The following is a 6,354-nucleotide window of genomic DNA, read 5'->3' as shown; positions in this document are numbered from 1 at the left end:
CCTTTCTAACTTTTTCAGATCATAACTAACTCGAAAAATCCCGAGTGATTGACATCCGTTAACTTGGCTTCATTTTGGAGGTCATTTTTGTTTTTTTTTAGACTACACAGGTGATTTCTGCACCACGGTGCACATAATTTAGTGCATGAGTTTTTCAGCCAACCGTCTGCCTCTTTTTAGCCCCTACTCACTCTAACACTCGTTCCGTCTCACTTGCACTTTGTATCGCATTAAGGGGATCAATGGATGGATGTAAAAAGTTATACGCCATTCGTTGCTGTCTATTATTTATTGCCGTTGAAACGATGACGTTTATTATAATTCGCATTTTGAAGTCTTTTGATTTTCGGTCTTTTTGTTGCCATTTTTTTTTGCTGTTGCTGCTGGGTCCGAAGTAAGACTAAGGCGGTAAGGCGGTAAGGCGGCCATTTTCGACTGCAACATTTTAATATGCGGCTGTAAATTTAATACGCCCCGTTGTCCATAAACTCATAAACACATATCAATGAGTGTAAAGGGGCAGGCGACTGGAGGCATTTCCACTTCGCCATTGTAGTTTTTGCAATTAATTGCTTTGCACATTAATTAAGAGTCTGACTTACTGGCCGAGCCATGGCAGTTGACGACACAAAAGGTCAAAGGCCGCTAATAGGCGTTAGACAAGTTAATTTGAATATAACGCTGAGCAGATTTGTTTTAAACAGAACCCCAGCAGATGCAACAAACCAAATAAACTGGCAAAAAAAAATATAATTTCAAATGGATTAGGGGGCTTTAAGGCTAATCGCTGCTCATTATGCAAGTCAAGCAAGCCATAGATATACAAATTAAAATAACGTAAAAATAAACACGAGACTCTATGTTGTCTACTTTTTAAAATAAAATAAATAACTAAAAAGTCAGGGATTAGGACCCTGTTCTTTCAATACGAAAAAGAAAAGATACATCTCTGGTTATTATAAAAAATACTCCGCTGTACAATATTTATTTATCATAAACAACATAATGTGATAACAAATAAATCAAGCTAAGTTTAGCAGCCCTCAAATTAATCTTCTGGTACCAAAAAGTAAATAAAAACGGTTGATAAATATATAAAATCATTCTGAAGCGTCACAACTATAGATAATCATTTTGATAAATAGAAAATTGCTTTGGCTGGTCGGCTAGAAAATTCGTTTGTTTCTAATACGATTGCTGTTGTTCCATTCGGAAAATTCAAACATTATGCGATATGTAGCGATTTATAAAAGTCACCGAAATTAAATGTGGACCTGGGAACGGACAGCAGCAACTGTTGGATTGTTTGATGTTACGCTATATGGGGATTTGATTTCAGCAGGCGGCCAATGCTTTTATTCGGCTGGAGAAAATGCGATGGGTGTTTGTGTGTTTGTGTTTCTGTTTTTGTTTTTTGTGTGTTTTGGGTGGGTGAAAAGTGCCGGTTGAACTTCCTGTTTCTCACCCAGATAGAGTGTGGAATGGATTAACGAATGGATGGATATTTGCAAAATATCTAAAGCCTTTTGTGTGGGCGCCGCGAAGTGTCAGCCGCCCATCAGATGAATTAATCAACGTGTGTCGCTGGCGCTGTCGTCAATCTTGTGTTTTTTTTTTTTTTCGCTTTTGTCCGATTCAAATGGATCTACGCCTGCCTGGCTAATTTATTTATTTCGGTTTAGTTTCTATTCGGTTGCTGTGCTGTTTGTTTGCCTTGCGAACGGACGTCAACAGCTGGACTTGTTAGCCGCTCTCCGCTGGCATTCAATTCAATTTAAAATCTGATTTCCATTCACGTCCCCTATCGAAATAGTTTAGTTCCTCACATGACACTTTTGTGCGAGGGTGTGCGTCACTCGAATCGATAGCCCAACGTGTCGTATGCGCGATGTTTGCCCACGAATCCAAATACTTGGCCACTGCACAGAAGCCCCGCAAGTGAACGGGCATTATTATTGTTATTATATTTATATTGTCATTTGTCTGCGGCCAGCCCGATAAAAGCACAAACATTAAATGTGCTTAGTGAAAGCAATGGTAAATAAACCAGCGACAATTCAATGTCAAATTCGATGTCACTTGGCTTCTGTTTGGAAAATTCAATTATTCTTATATATCTTTCACTATCGGCTGCAGAAAATTACCTGTGTTCTATATGGAGGAAATAAAAGAAATACATTTTTATATATTGACATTAATTTAAGAATTATCTATATGAAGTTAGACCAAAAGGTAGGCGACGAATTAAAAAAATCATAGTGAGAAAGATAATCTGCCGACCATGGCAAAGCGGTATATAAAAATTATGTTTTTAAAGTTGGTATAAATATGAACTCCGTTTTTTTTTGTTTTGTTTATAATACAAACAATATTCAATGAAAGCCCATAGGCTGAAAAATTTGCAATACTATCGATAATATCGATAGCTAAGATTATCGATAGTGCCCACTTTCGATGTTTTTCCAACCCATTAGGTAATTTCTGTATTAATTTAACTCTAATAAATTATTTCATATTTACAGAATAACACGTTCTTACTTTTTGAATGTCCTAAAAACAAGAAAAATTAAAATTTTACTTATACATTCATTTGCGAACCTTTAAAACCCCTAAACCCGAAAATAAGTATGTTTAATGACTTCGCTCCTTAGGATTTCTCACGAATCGAAATTCAAGAATTTTGCGCAGAAAGAAACATCAAAATCAATCCCCATAATCCAATTTGCTTTATTGTGTGTGGGTCCAAATTAACCGCGAAACATGTGCATATGCCCAGACATATGTGGGAATATGTATCTCTATAATTTATTGCACTTCAGCCAGATCCGCTTCAATCAAATCTTTTATGTCAGAGATTAACGATTAAAGTCATTAGCAGTTAAGATCGAGATCAGTCAAACAGTTGATGTGTCCTACCAGTCGTCCGGACCCAGATCTGAATGCATATACTATAGAGCCATATGTGAGCGGATGGTATTTGTATAGCAGACAAAAGGCAATACAGTTCATTCTTTTATCGCTTTTGGCATTTTTAATGCGATGTCTGAGGTTGCGGGCCTGAGGTGAATCTCGATGCTGGATGCCGATGCCGATGCCGATGCTTATGCCGAATGTTGGAGGCATCGCCATCACCATTGCCTTCAGTTGGGTTTATTGTTTCCCCACTCGGGGCAGGACGAATATTAAAAGGGCAGAGTTATAAAACATTAGCGCATATTAATCATTTTTCTTTGGCCGCTCCATACAGAAATCCATTTATTCGTTCCCATTTCCCGCCGCAGATCTTGATGAGTTGCAGTCACTCCAGAGCGAAATTCAATTAAAGTTTTTGATGTAACCATTCCCCAGTACCGTTCCGGGAATAAGTTGGAGAATAAGTTGGGGTGGTGCTTCGATGCTCCGGTGCCTCGGTGGTTCGTGTTAGGCAGCGAGAACTGTCAAAATATTGACAGCGGCATCCGTTATGCTTTTTGCCCAAATTGATATTCTATTTTTGAATACGAACTCCCGCTCCCAGGCTTCGACTTCATTAAAAATCAGTGCCCCAAAATAGGGAAAAAAGTATCGAAATAAATATGATGAGTATGTGGCCGAGTTAATGATGCCAGTGAGCCATAATGGAGACACTCTTTCCCCCTTTTGACAAGCTCCTGACAGTTAGTTGCAGTTTGTGAATGAATTTCGTGTGTCTTGTTTCTCGCCGATTACTTCTAACTGTCTATTTGTGGATTTCCAATTTGGCCAAATTATTAATGGAACCGGACTTGGTTGCCGGCCCCCAGCCACAAATGCTAGCCAAGATTGTGTGTGAAGCCACGATCCCCATATCCCATCGGATCCATAATATACTCTAAGTATCATCAATTATCGCCGACGATCGTCGGTTCATTCATATTCAGCCCAGCGACGATCGTTGGATGTTGATCTGGTCAATCAATTTGGCTTTACCTCCGACTCGTTCTTCAGCCTCTATCTCTATGTCTATCTCTTTTTCTAGCCCTGACAGACTAGGTCTGAGTCCGAGTTGAGTCTGCGCCCAAGGGCTAGGTGAACCGACAGGTAACGATTGTTGGCTCAACAGCACAAAATCGCTTTCTCACACATCGATGGGCTTGTGGATTGACAAATTGCATTCCCTGAATTAATGATCGCCTAAATGGCATTTAATTAATTGATCTGCTGACCCCTCACCCTGTGTTGAAACTGTAAATTGCTGGTAAATTATATATAATTATATTCGCATTTTTTATCTGCTTGGGCAGTGGATGGGGTATGCAGCTAAAATTGGATGATCTACATTCCCAGCGGGAATTAATTTATGCAACCAATTAATTAGTCATTAATTGACTTTGAGTTAAATGATTTTAATGGAACAAATGGTCGGCAAACGATTATTGATAATAAGAGGGGGACAGGAGTAAAAAATATGTTAAATTAACGTGGTAGTTAACATGAACAATGTTTTAAAAAAAGTACAAATAATATATTTACTTTCCCCAGCCTAGGGGTTTACAATTCCGTAAATTATTTATTTAATGATCACTTAGAATCGCTTATTTGTAAATCACACAAAATAAATCGATCAAATTTATGGCGGCGAAAAACGATATTTCACGCAAATAGATAAATTCAAATATTAGAAACAAAAAAAGTCTTGATTCCCAGAACTCTCATTACACTTTTGTGAGGTAGAAAATTGATTGCTTCTCCAACGATTTCTGAGTTCCGTTTGTAAGCAACCAAGTCAATATTATTATATAGTTATCCATTCCGACTATTGATCCAGCCGCAACACTTAGTCAGCGTATCGAGTTCCTTAAATATCATGGCTGGCTTTTCTGTGAAGTTCACACAAGCGCAAAGATAAAAAACTAGAGGAACGGAGAAAATATTTATGTCAAATGTGTAATTCCCAAATCACTTAATACTCATCAACTAATGAGGCCTAAAAGCTTCGAGCGCCGACGGATGTGTTGGACAATAACAACTTCAACTAATATCCATATATCTCATCGGTTTTGTGTGTGTTTCGGCTCCGTGCGGCGGTTTCTCTATCTCATTTATTTATTTTGAAATTGTTGCGAGTACGTATTTCATTTTTTGTGTTTCCCCATTTCTTCCTCCTCCTCCTCCTCCAGCAATTGTATTTTTTTTTCGGCTAAAACACAAAATGCAGGAAATGGACGTGTTGACAAATAAACGATGTTCCCCTGTCCAATATTTGCCAATATGTGTATCCATGAATTAAACACAAATTTCACTTACAGGTACGTTGTTAGAAAATCAAATAGGGCTTAGCGGAAAAATGGAAAGTTAATAATGACAAATTCGTACAGAATGTGATATTCTCTTGGAGGCAAGTATTTTTGAAATGTTCTGCAACATGGTTTGAAATTGAATATGTCTCTCGAATTGCTGAATAGTCGTGATAAATGCATTTGACGTTTTCAGCCCAACTCCCCTTGGATCGCACTCACCCCGCCCCAACCCGCGCCCAACCATTTCTGCCCCACGAATTTGACGTCGTCTCATTAGTCACATTTAAAATTGTATTTAATTACTTTCTCACTTCATCATCAGTCAAGTTGGTGGGTCGGTGGGTCGGATGACGCCTCGTCATTGGCGTTTCTCTTCTGGGCGGCTGCCAGGGGATGTTCTTGGTAGGGTAGCCTCCCCTACAGAAGCCCAGATACAGATACAGATGCAGATACATTTACAGATACAGATACATGCCACAGCGTTCGCCGCTTGTTTGTTTCACAGACAAGTCGGAGAAAATTGATATACTTTGATGCACTGTCAGAAACATAGGAATAAAAGCTTTTAAACCCCAAATTATCCAAATAAAGCTTTGGATTTTATAGTATTTAAACAAAAAGCCTTTAAGCGAATATCTTTTTAAATATATCTTGTTATATAAAGCAAGTATAGTGTTATCGTCATTTCCAATTACATTGCATAGAACTAAGTTGTAATGTTATATTCCTGAAAAACTTATTGGCACTAAATCTATCTTATGAAATCTCTGTAATCTCAAATAGTTTCAAACATCTGGAAAACGTTTAGTTATTAATTAAATTTTTTATTAACTTTCTTATGATTAGAAGATAGCATATTGGAACATAATGCTTAAAAAATACGCAATATATAATTAACAATTTCTTAAATAATTTACTTTTTTTTTCTTACTTACTTTTATTAATTTTAATACTCCCCATAAAAATCTTTCAGTCATTGGAAAAAGTTTGTGAAATTTTTTTTACTGTGTTAGGATCGACTTCCGCTGGTTTTTCTGCCATTTCTGCCGATGCCGACGTCGCTGCCTTTCATCAATTTCAAATTAGTGAAAATCGA

The sequence above is a fragment of the Drosophila gunungcola genome, assembly GCF_025200985.1.
Source record: "Drosophila gunungcola strain Sukarami chromosome 2R unlocalized genomic scaffold, Dgunungcola_SK_2 000006F, whole genome shotgun sequence".
NCBI classification, from domain to species: domain Eukaryota; kingdom Metazoa; phylum Arthropoda; class Insecta; order Diptera; family Drosophilidae; genus Drosophila; species Drosophila gunungcola.
Note: the sequence above shows the minus strand (reverse complement) of the source record.